Raw genomic sequence first — 13,026 nt, 5'->3', positions numbered from 1 at the left:
TGGCTTGTGCCACCCCTTGCCTCCTGCCATTCTAGCTGGATGATAGTTGGCAGGAATAAATGGAGAATAGTTTCAGAAGGATGGGGAAGAGATCTGAGCAAATAGGCAACGATTGGCACAGTATGAGTTAGTAAATATTTGTTGCTTGCATGAATGAATAGGTATACAGATGAGCATTGAAAATTGGCTGCCTAAGCCAGGTGCGGTGGTGCACTTCTGTAATCCCATCTACATGAGGCTGAGGCAGGATCACGCCTCAGCAATTTAGCCAGATCCTGTTTTTTTTTTTTTTTTTTTTTTTTTTTAAAGGCTTCTCAAAATTTGAAGTAGCTGCAATCCTCCCATTTACAAGCTGTCAAAACAATTCTATCCTGTACTTCTCTGCTACAGTTGCCACTGGGTCTTTTTGAGATGTATGTTTTGAGTGTAAATGGAGTGCATAAAGTTCAAAGGAGACAATGAAGCCCTGGGGGTGGCAACTTCATTCTAGTCAACTTTGTTCTGAATTGTGTGAAATTTTAAAAAATTTTCCTCTGCTAGGAGTGCCCCGTATTCTAATAAAAATGTAGGCCATTTAACATTATTCTGTTTGGAATTCAACCAGCTTTCTTAAGCCACAATTTTTAAATCTTCAAGAATAATGTGGCTCAAAGTAACAAAAGCAACACTTTGCAGGCACAGTCTGTCCCTTGTGGGTTGGTCCTTGGGGAGTTTCAGGTCACTGTATAGAGCATCTAGAGGTTTCCATCCATCCCAGATGGGCTTAGCGCCTTCCTGGATGTAAAGAAGGTGGTAATGACAATGTCTGTCCGCCAGAGGGCCACAGGGCCTCCCCTCACAGTCCAGACTGGGCTGAAATTTGGTGCCTCAGCCACACCTTGTCATAGCGCTGCCTTGTGGGGTCTTCTCTTAGTTGTCTCATGTGTTGGAGCAGATCTGGGGGAGGAGAGACTCCCATAAGGGAGGAATTTTCTATTCTGTTTTCTTATTTTCTCTCTCACGCTTCATTTTATGCTTAATAATAGCTGGTTTGAAAAATTTAAAATTGGGGAAATCAGAGTGGGTTGTGTGTGTACATGTGCACACTCATACACAAACACATATATGTACTTTTTTTTAGGTGGGGTAACAGAAAGTGGGGATAATTCTGGTCACATCAATTAATGCCTGAACTTTCAGCTTAAATATTATTTAATGTTAGAAATTCAGAGCTGGAAAAGTGACCTTGGAAATAGTTTAGCATTCTTTTCATTTATAGCTAAGGAAACTAATGTAGCCTCTGGTGCTTGCAAGATGCCTGGGAGGTTCAGAGACTTTAGGAACACAGCTAAGAAGTGGTGATTAAAGGGTCTGTGATAAGATTTTATTTCAGTATTCTGAGCTTGTTTCTCTTTTCTTGCGCCTGAGACTTAAACATCAATAACAAAGCCCAAAAAGGTATTCTTCAGTTTTCTTTTTCTTGCAGTGGTATGGATTGAATCCAGGGTCTTGTGATTGTAGACAAATGCTCTACCACTGAGCTACATCCCCAGCATCAGTTTTCTATAAGAATATTTAGCTCTCTGGTTCTAATACCATCTGTAGTCTTTGAATTCTTTCCAAATCTGTTGAACAAGAGGCTAGAAAGGCCTGACATGTTAGGAATATTATCCAGGAAACTGGAATGTAAGTAGAAGCCCAATCGAACTCTCAATTCCAAATTCTATTAAAATTAATTAATTTTTTTCTCATTCCTGGGGATTGAACTCAGGGGTGCCCAACTCTCTTTATTTTCCATTTTGAGACAGTGTATTGCTAAGTTGCCCAGGCTGGCTTCAAGCTTGAGATCCTCTTCCTTCAGCTTTTTGAGTAGTTGGGATATAGACTTAAACCCTGCTAATTTTTAAAAATTTACTGAAGAATTTCCAGCAGTGTAGTGGAACCAGTCACGAAGGTAATTTAAGGGAAAATGCATTAAACTGGAAATATTGATATAGGTTCCATAAAAAAACTGAAGAAAGAGCAGTGAACCCACAGAAAACTTTTAAAAACTTAATCCACAGGGAAAAACACAAAGAATTCGGAAAACGTTTGGAACCTCTTTTCAAAGAAACAAAGTAGACACTATGTCATTTTAATAATAATTTGTTATTTAAACAGAAGAATAATAATTCCTTATTGTTTTATTCTGAGAAAATCAGAATAAAAAGAAGGTAGTGATCGGTGCAAAAGACACACTGAAAATGTTATTTAAGTTTCAAAAAGCAGGGGCACCTAAATCAGTTAAAAAAGACATGAGCACTATATCCAGATGTTAAAGAAACTAAATTAAGAAATGAAACATTCGGGAGGGCAGATCTGGAAGGAGAGTTTAGCATTGCAATTTCTGAATGGTTAGAGATCCTGAATGATCTGAACAAACAAAGGTCTAAATCAATAACTAAAGATGCAACAACACTTTTTTTTTTCAAGAACCATTTAGAGATTAGACTTTGAAATAAAGACACATATAGTCTAAGTAATTATGAACATAGGAGGGGAAACTTCGTATTTACAAGACAGTTCTCACACTCATACATCTTTTCACTTAGTGTGAGGTGGACTGATACTCTTCTCCCATATCACTGATAATTTAAACTCCTAGAAGCTAAGTGATTTGTTCAAGGAATACATCTAGTAAGTGAAGAGCCCAAGTTCAAGTCCAGGTATGGGGAAGAGGAATCTTATACACATTTTCAATAATAAGGCACACATATCTGCAACAGTATGCAAATGGAAAATGACTTTTAAAAGAAGATAAATTGGAAAGACTTTTGCCTTTTCTTGCAACAGCAACAAAAAGCTCAGTTGATATGGAACAATATAGAGGGGTGAATGTGCCAACCTCATTCTTGACCTTGACAAATTGCCTTTCCAGTGGAATACAACACCTCTAAGCACTTCAGAGTCCTCGAAATCCAACCAGTCACTCTGAAGCTGGTTTCTAATGCTGAGACAGAAGGTGTTGACCTGAGTTATCTATTACAGAAATGTATAGAGGAAATCATTACGAGGAAGCATTTTTTTTGTCAATAAGTTTTATTATTATATTTGATGGAATAAAAATAAGGTATGCCATCACACCTGTATGAGGCATGGCAAACTGTTTTTGCCTAAGAGAGTTATTTGGGTAAATATTTGGGTAAATATGGTGCAAATTACTCCCTAGGCTTGATGCTACCTGTGTAAGTCAGTTTTCTATTACTATAACAAACACCTGAGATAAATCAGCTTACACAGAGAAAAGGTTTATGTTGCCTCATGGTTTTTGAGGTTTCAGTTCATAGTTGGTTGACCCTGTGGCTTTGGGCCTACGGTGGGGCAGCACATATGGTAGGGAGCACATGGCAGAGCAAGATTCTTCTACCTGGTTCCCGCTGCTTCAGGGGGACTACTGAAAGACCCTCTTCCTACTGTTCTTCTAGTCTTGGTGTTGTCTCCACTCTCCCATCCTTCCATCTGTGGCACAGTAATAACATGTCCTGAATTTTCCAATACCACACTGATTTTGACTATTCTGTCTCATCATAAGACCATTTGGCCCAATTCTCAGATCAGAAATACAGTCAATATAGATTTATTGCACCTAAATGTCACTCTGAAATTGGTGCCACCTGCACAGGATACAAAATTCAGAAAGCACCAAAGGGTATAGAGTATAAAGTGGTCACTTCTTAGCCCTGTTTCCCAGGCCCATGAGCCCAGTTCCCCTTCTCAACATCAGAGACCGCAAGCAGTTTCTTACACTTCACTCCTAGAAGTAGTGTGTGAACTTCTGACCCAAGTAGGGTTGTCCAAGTTTCAGTGGCAGCATTAGCAGTTTCTTAACCACTTATAAATTTTGCAGTATTTAAATAACTTTTCTACATTCAACTTTAATCCCACCACTCTAAATTAATCATGTCATTTCTGTAAGTGGCATTCCAATTTTTATTGCAGACACACATTTCTCATTGTTCAATCACAGTATTGCTAAAAGTTTGGTTGTAGATAATTTCATATACATATTTCATTTTTATTATTTTTAACAGCTGTATAATATTAATGTGGACTAACATCCAGTCCTTCATTTTTTTTACTTCAAGTTTTCAAAATCATAAATAATATCAGTAAAACTATCTATAACTTTTTCTTCTTTGAATTATTGCTTTAGGATAAGTTCCCAAAGTAGTAGTGCTGTAGTTTGGATCTTCCCCCAAAGGCCCATATTTTAAAGGCTTCGTCCCAGCTTGGTGCTATTGGAAGACAGTGGAAACATTATGAGGTGAGGCCTTGTAGGAGGTCTTCCAGTGATGGGGGCATGCCCTTGAAGGAGATATTGGGAATATTTGCTTCCTAGATATGAGGTGAGCAGTGAAGCTGTGGGGGACCAGGAAGAAGAATCTTGAAGTGGGGACCAAGGAAGCAGAGGCGATGATACAAAAGATGATCAGAGATAGTGGCAAAAGCTTCAGAGGAGGTGGGAAGGGGAAGGGTGGCAAGGAGAGGGAGATGTGGTGTGGAGTCAATGGAGGCCAAGGCCTCTTGATATGGTGTAGAGTGGATGGAAACCAAAGTGTAGGTCATGCTCTGGCCAGACATTTTGGGTACACAATGTGGGGGACACTAGGGAAGCTTGAAGCTGAGGATCCTGCTGGGGTGGGTTGCTGAGGTCAGTGTGAACCAGGGAGGGGCAGACTCACCAGGCTGGCCCAATGGTTCTGGGTCCAGCGGTGCTGGGGTAGCTGTGGATCTTCTCTTAAATGAGGGATAAGGTGGAAAAACAGAAGTAGCAGTCAGAAGGTCTAGGTTTAGCTATTGCTTTGAGGACCTTCTCCTAGACCTTCATCACTATTTTGTCATTCTCAACTATGGGTAATGTTAGCTGCCTTTTGGAGGAAGAATGAGATAGCCACAGTGAGGCCACCTGCAAGAACTTTGAAATAGGAAGATAAGTGCTCTCTGAGCTGCAAACAGTAAAACCAACATAATGGATCAAAGCAGAGAAGAGTCTGGTCCCTTTACAGAGGCAGAGGGACTCTCAGGCCACTTCAGTCTGTCTGAGCCTGGATGAAGACATTAACTTGTTCATCAGAACAAGGGCTGAGGAACCACAGGCCCCCGAAAGAGGAGAGTCAGGTGTCCATGTTGCTCAGGTGTGGGTGAACCTTGGTGTCTCTGGGCCCAGGGACAGTGGTAGTATTTTGGTGGGTAGGGCTGTATTAGGCTACTAAGACCCCACGGAACACTTAAGTCGTGGTAGTACTTTTCTGAGTGGATGCTCATCAAGTACCCTTTCATGGCATCATTTGGCTTCTCACTGAGTCTGCCCCTCAGGCAGACTGAAAATTTTGTTTTCCGTTTTAGTCAGAATTCTCTAGAGGAACAGAGCCAACAGTATAGTATATGTATTATAAAAGGGAATTTATTATTGTTTACTAAAATAGTTCACAACTTTGTTAATAGTTGTTAACTATTTTAGTAAAACAGTACCAACTTTGGAACTAGGTTCAAATTCTGGCTTGGCCACTTCCTAGTGGTGACCTTGAGCAAGTTACTTGAACTTCCTGTGCCTTAGTTTCCTCCCTTTCTTGGAAAGTGAGGCTAACTAGTATTTGCCTTATACCTGTGAGGAATAATGAGTTAAATCATGTAAGAGTCCTTAGTACCCGCCACATGGTAGGTACTGTACACGCACTTGTGGCACTTATGGGAAATTTCTGACTTGTCATTCAGGCTTCTCCTCCTTTGAGTCTGTGAGCTTCCTCAGGATGCTGCCACCTAGGAGTTTCTAGAAGGAGGGCGTTCTAGGTGGAAGACCTGGTTTGTAGGAGTCTTGGAAAGGGGACAGGCTGCAGGCAGTTGGGGAGGATAGCCTGAGAGTATGTGGCAGAATGGTGGGAGAGGAGACACAGCAGTTCAACTGGGGCCATATCCCATGAATGTGAGCAAGAGCAACTGTGATGTTATTAAGTTTGACCTCAACACATGGGCCATGGGCATCCCCTGAAGAACTTCAGGTTGGTGAGAGACAAAATAAAAAATACATTTTAGATTGTGAGATCCTTGAGAGCAGGGAAGGTGTTTTATTCAGCCTTGTGGCTTCAGTAAGTAACCCATCATTTTAGTCTGTTATTTTTATTTATTTATTTGGTAGAACCAGGGGTGCTTAACCCCTGGGCCGCCTCCTCAGCCCTTTCTTTCATTTTGTATTTTGAGACAGGGTTTTTATAAGTTGCTGAGGCTGGCCTTGAACTTGTGATTCTCCTGCCTCAGCCTCCCCAGCAGATAGGACTACAGGTGTGTGCCACCATGCCCAGCTCATTTTACTTTTGGTAAAAGATCAATAAGCATTTGGTAGAGGAATGAAAGATAATGCTGGTGACCATGGAGAACAGATGGTCATAGGGAGACTCCCACAGGGTTTTTACAGTTGCACAAATGGGGGCAATGAGAGTGTGAACAGAGGCCGCAGCAGGGGTTGGTGAGGAGGTGACACTGGAGACTCCAGTAGCAGAATCACAACATTTGATGACTGAGGGGAGGTGAATGACGATAAAGCAAAAATGATTTATGATTTCCAGGTGGTGACAAAACTATCAAAAATGAAAGGGATGGGGCTGGGGTTGTGGCTTAGTGGTAGAATTCTTGCCTCGCATGTGCAAGGCCCTGGGTTTGTTCCTCAGCACCATATAAAAATAAATAAATAAAATAAAGGTATTGTGTCCAACTACAACTAAAAAATAAATATAAAAAAATAAAAATAAAAAAAAAAGAAAGGGAGCTGGTGGGGTGGTGCCATGCCTGTAATTCTGGGGATTCAGGAGGCTGAGGTAGGAGAATGGCAAGTTCAAGGCCAGCCTCAGTAATTTAGTGAGGCCCTAAGCAACTTAGAACCTGTCTCAACAAAACAAAACAAAACAAAACAAAAACAGGAGGAAGACTAATGTGCTTAAGTCTAGGACAATAATGAAATATGAAGTACCTGACTGATGTAAATGAGTTTTTTTTTTTTTTTTTTTTTTGCAATTTTGAGGGCAAGGAAGATTATAATCGTTAATGCTTCTGATTAGCTCTTGAATCTTTGAGGGGACCAATGATTGCAGTTTCAAGATTGGATTTTTTTAAAAGAAACCATGTCCACAGTTTTCACTTACGTATTTTACGTTGTACATATTATTATGAGACAAGTGTGAAAAGGTGTATATAAGCAATCTGATTAAACTTAAATGTTAAAAACACAACTATGTAAAAATGCTGTATGTGGTGTATGGCCCCCACCCTGAGGCCTCTTGCTAAGTGGCCTGGCAACAAGACAACTCTCAGATTCAGTGTCCCATGGGACGAAGACTCCCAGAGTCTCCAAGTCCTAGAAGCTGTGACATATGAAAGAGAATTCCCCTAAACAGTAGACACCTAAGATTGAGATTGCTTGGTGTGTATGTCTAAGATATTTATTCCCCTCTGAGAGGTCTCCTTAATGCACATCTCATCAAAAGGAAAAATACCAAGAGGAGGGCTCCCTCTGCTGTATGTTCCCCCTAGTACATTTGATTCCATTGGTCCATGAACATGTTTCAACAAGAAACCAGGCGGGGGCTGGGGATGTGGCTCAAGCGGTAGCGCGCTCGCCTGGCATGCCTGCTGCCCAGGTTCGATCCTCAGCACCACATACAAACAAAGATGTGTGTCTGCCGAAAACTAAAATAAATAAATAAATATTAAAAAATTCTCTCTCTCTCTCTGTCTCTCTCACTCTCTCTTAAAAAAAAAAAAAAAAAGAAAAAAGGAAAAGAAACCAGGCGGGCAGGGGCTTGGCCCTGCTGACCCTGTTTCCAACAGTCCCAGCTGGATGGTGTTTGCCCTGAGCCCTTTACATCAACAGTTGTACAGTCTTATTCCAGACACTGAGGAAAGAACAACGGATTTCTAAAGATGAGGAGGCAAACTTGGTCCTCTGGCTGCAGCACCATAGATAACTAAAGTCTATCTCAGCAGAGGGAAATCTACTGTTTTGTCTCAAAAGGCATGGGTTTTAATTATTCCAACCATCAGATTAGCAAAGCTCTAATATTACTTTTCAAGTAACACGGGACTTTATGAAGATCTTGTAAAATAAATTCCAGCCATAGTGTCCAATTCACAGAATCTAAAAGACTGCTATTTTCTTTTCTTATTATTTTTGAAGGAAAAAAAAATTAGATCTCTCTCTCTCTCTCTCTCTCTCTCTCTCTCTCTCTCTCTCTCCAGGTTGCCTGAATAATGGTGGTGTATTTTTCCCTCTAATGGCATGTAGAGAGACCACCTTCTGCTAGCTTTATTGATCAGGTTTGAGTTAATGATAGTGGTTTGTTTGAAGTAGGTTTTTGTATGTGTATGTTTGAGGTGAAATTCATGCAAAGAGACAGGTAGAATAGTCCTCTGGGTTTTCACTGTGACCAAGAAGGTTTCATCTTGGGTTTTTCAACCTTTCTATTTTTTGGGGAATGAAAATAGCACTTAGAAATCCTGTTTGGCTTTGTAGTGGCCCAATTACTGGTGATCAAATAATAACAAGAAACTTCATCAATGGCATTACTAGGTGAGTATAGCTACATTTATATAATTATAAGGACCAGTTACTTTTTTTATAGGTGAAAACTCTAAATGCTTGTTAAAACACTTTGTAATTAATTTGTTTGGATACACCTCATACTGGTAAATGCCACCTGTATCTCTGAACATTGTTTGTTTTGGAAAAAAGCAAACAGTTATGTGAGAAAGTACAGCATTAAAAATCACATGGAAATAAAACCTGGCCAAAACACATAAACTATAAAATAGATGTACATTGCTTATGTACACATCCTGTGTGCCGTACACTTTCTTCCTTCTACTCTGTGCTAGAGAATACTATCATTCTTTTCTTTATACTCAGGAACACAATTAATAATGACATACTTGAAGTGATCTCTCAAGAATCTTGCCAAAGCTGACCAAGAGTGGGAACCTATGCATAGTCTTGATGGCACAAAATAAAGAGAAATAGACCAGGAAGCTGAGGCTAGGGTCAACTCTTCTGCCCTGTGGTTCTTGCAAAACCAGTCTAAAGCAGCTGACAGCGTTGGCTATGGGGGTGGATCCTGAAGTGAAGGATGAAATCTGGAGACTTGGAAGTGAGTTGGCAAGAGCTCTGAACCCAACAGCGCAAGAAGGAAAAGGCTAGCCATTCCTTTTCTTGCTCTAACTTCTAATCATAAAAAAAAAAAAAGTTTGTGTGTGTTTTTATGGAGGCAGTGATTAGAATATTCATGGAGGTGAAGGAAAAGGAAAGTGGTAAAAAGGCATTTGCTACATAGGGGTGGAAACAAATTGAATTGCTCCATGACTGGTTGAGTTCTTCCAGCAACATCTATGATAAAGAGTTTGGACAATTGGGTATTTTCCTCCTGGACAATTATTATTACACATTTGATTACTGGGACCAGAAGCATTGTCACTGTGGACATCATGGGTGGGAACTATTATTGAGCATCATTTATGGATGCTGGGGAGGTAGCTCAGTGGTAGTGTACTTGCCAAGCATATACAAGGCCCTGGGTTCAATCCCCAGCACCCCTCCCCAAATAATTTCTAATGAGATGTTACTCTAAGTTATAAAAAATTTTATGATCAGATTTGAATCACAATGATTACCATGACCCAAAGACTTTTTCTAGCAGAATTTTAAAATGATGTGCTAATCATAAACACCAGTATCTTGCTAATTAATGTGCTTTGTTTGGCATATTGAGAATGTGATCTGTAATTTATTTGGTTTGAAGTGGGTCTTATTAAGTCAGTATTCTGTAAGTGGTGTTTTTTCCCTTTTGGTTTCAGTACTTCCTGCCTCTACTAACCTGAATTTTTAACATCAGCATTCCTAGGACATATTGAATAAAATTTTCCTATGACTTGTGCTCAAGCCCAATTCAATGTTTGTTAGTTTGCAAGGTAATAAATGGGTGTGCTGGTTCAGAAAGGGTACAAAAATGAAGCCGCATTAGAGTTGACAAATGATGCTTATACAGGCAGCTCATTTTTTTAAAAAAGTATGAAAACTTGCAGTTAAACCTCAAAGGTCCCAAAAGATGGAGTCCACACCCATTTTTGAGAAGGAAGTCCGTGAAATGACAGGATATCATCAGGAGTGTCTCAGGCCGAGGGAAAATACTTCTTAAAAGAAAATAACCAGAGGCAGGAGTGTGGCCAGTAGTGGGAATAGCAAAGTTTCACCTCCAAATTATCTGAGGGCTAATAGCAAAAGAGCACAGATATCAGTAAACCTGCTGGGGCAGGCTGAATTTTGAGCTGTCTAAAGCCAGTGGCTTTTCTCAAATCTGCCCATTTCTGAGTTTTAGGACATGTTTTTTTTTTTTTTTTTTTTTTTTTTTTTTTTAATTTTCTTAAACAATGGGTTCTTGGATTTGAAGCTGCTTAAAAATGACTAAAGTCCAGGTGTGATGGTGCGCAACTGTAATTCCAGTGGCTTGGGAGGCTGAGGCTGGAGGATTTTGAATTCAGAGCCAGTCTCAGCAACTTAGCAAGGCCTTAAGCAACTCAGTGAGACCCCTTCACAAAAAATAAATAAATAAATAAATAAAAATAAAAATAAAAAAATAAAATAAAAATAATAAAGTTCAGTGGTTAAATTCCCCTGGATTCAATATCGAGTACCACTCCCCTCCCCCAAGCAAAAAAAAAAAAAAAAAAAAAAAAAGATTAAAAAAAAAAAATAGAGAATGCATTCTGTTTCAACCCCAACTGACAGCAGCTGGTGTACTGCAGTTCAGTTCTGCTGTTAACCTCCTGGAGTCAGTGAGGACCCCATTGGGAAAGGACACAGTCCTCCACAGCACCTCCCTCATCTTAGTGAAATTCAGAGGTCTTCAGCTCACTCACACTTCTAACTGCTACAAGTTTGAAAGTTCCCACTACCCCACTTTTTTTCCAGAAGACTCGCAGAATTCAAGAAAGCACTTTTTAATGAAAATTTCTCTAAAAACAATGCACATTAGGAGCAGCCAAAGGAAGAGACACAAGGTCCCAGCTGAGGCTGGAAGGGCTCAGGAAATGGAGCATCTGTGCCTTCCCTAGTAGAATTGGTGATGTCACCTTCCCAGCACACCAGTGTGTTCACCAACCAGCAAATGCCTCTGTGTTTTGGTGTCCAGATCTTTTTGTTTTGGGGACGGAGTCTTGCTAAATTGTTGAGGCTGGCTTTGAACTTGAGATCCTCCTGCCTAAGCTACCCAAGTTGCTGGGATTACAGGCAAGTACCACTGCATCTGGTATATGTCCAGAGTTTTTATTAGGATTTCATTATATAGGCATAGTTGATTAAATCATTGGTCAAGTGAACTCAAGCTTCAGCCCTCTTCCCTCGCCAGAGGCCAGGTTCAGCTGACATTGTGTTGCCCCAAATTCTACCGCTCTAATCACGTGGTTGGTGTCTCTGGTGAATAGCCCCATCCTGAAGTTATCTAGGGGCCCCAAATAAGTCTCCTCATTAGCATAAATCCTGGGGAATAACAAAGACACTTCTATTGCTTGGGAAATTCCAAGGATTTTAGAAGCTCTGTGTCAGGAACTCAGGACAAATAGCAGAGAAATTCTTTACTGTACAACAGCAAGAGAATTCAGGTAACATGGACATGCTTTTACGTGAGCTTTAAGCCTTGTACAGGGGACTCTGATTTGTTTTGCAAACAAGAGTTGAGTGATCTTTTCAAAACCCATGTCCAGTCCTGCGCTCCTGCTTGCAATCCTTCCGTGGCCTCCCACTGATCTTAGAACAGAGTAAAACCCCTACCAGGTCTCCCAGGTCTTGCCTGGCCAGGCTCCTGTTCTTGCATCTAGCCTCATCTGACACATCTCTTTCCCCTTGCTCTCAGGAGTTGCCTTTCAGCTTCTTTCTTTCTTCCTTCTTCCTTTTTTTGGATGGGGTCTCCTATGTTCCTTGGGCTGATCTCCAACTCCTGGGCTCAGGTGATCCTCCCACCTCAGCCTCTGAGCAGCTGGGACTACAGCACCATACCCAGACTCCTTTTACTTTCTGGAAAGGGCCTGCTCTTTTGGCTTCTGTCCTTGTTACTCTGTGGTTGGATCAGGTGCTTCCCAACCTCTTGGATTTGTGGCTTTGTCACACCACGGCTCCTTTCCTCCCAGTATTCTCTGAGGTGTTCCTATTAGCTGTAAGTATAAGGTGAGCTGTTTGTGTTGATGGTTGTATCTCTGCCCCCAACACCTATGAGGGTGAGGGCACTCAATGTACCTTTGTTGAAGGACTTCAACTGGTTTCCAATTTCTCCCCAAGGGAATTGGCAAAAGCCCTCATCCAGGTATGGCTGGGAGAATAGTGTTTGCTCTGGCTGGCTTTCCCTTGCATTTGGTTCTCCAAGTTTTGCTTGTGCCTGTTCTTCACGTCTTTCATTAATCTTGTCCTGTGCCAGTGTGTACAGAGCTCTGTCTGACGTCAGAGCCTTTGCTCATGTAATTGCACAAAGCTTGCTTTTCCGGAATTTTGTCAGCTGGATTCCTGAGGACACTAATGTGTTGTACAAATGCCTGCTGGCATTTTTTTAATCTGGGTTGGCTCTGGCTTTCTGTAGTGGGGTGATTCTGTGTTGCTATTCTGTTTTGAGCCCTCTCGAAAAGCTGGCTTCTTTGTGTCATGTCCTAGCCTTCTCTGCTGACTGCCTGCTGTTCTAGGCTGTTCATTACTTTCATTTTGTGATATTTCCTGCATAACCCATCAGGCCTCTCCTGGGCTATAGCCACCTCAGGGTTGTCTCTGTTGGATGGTTACTCACTGTTGGATAATTGGTCTTGATGAGTAATCATTCTGTGAAAGGAAATAGACACAGAGAAACTAAGTGAATTTTACCCAAGAACATATAATTAGTTAGTGAAATAACTGGAATTCAAATCCCAAACTCCATACTTCAAATCTAACTCTTCCTATTCTCTTGGATTGGGTCACATTTGTGAGCAAAAGAATAAAAAATTTCG

At 40.9% G+C, this 13,026-nt stretch overlaps 1 long non-coding RNA gene across 4 annotated transcripts in view; it reads left to right on the top strand.

Annotated features, from left to right (window-relative positions):
* Positions 1-13,026, top strand: part of LOC143395141 (uncharacterized) — a 79,091-nt gene that overhangs the window by 45,822 nt on the left and 20,243 nt on the right. The window lies entirely within an intron of this gene.

This window comes from Callospermophilus lateralis, chromosome 3 (assembly GCF_048772815.1).
Source record: "Callospermophilus lateralis isolate mCalLat2 chromosome 3, mCalLat2.hap1, whole genome shotgun sequence".
Lineage (NCBI taxonomy): Eukaryota > Metazoa > Chordata > Mammalia > Rodentia > Sciuridae > Callospermophilus > Callospermophilus lateralis.
This window is presented reverse-complemented; position numbering and strand designations above follow the sequence as displayed.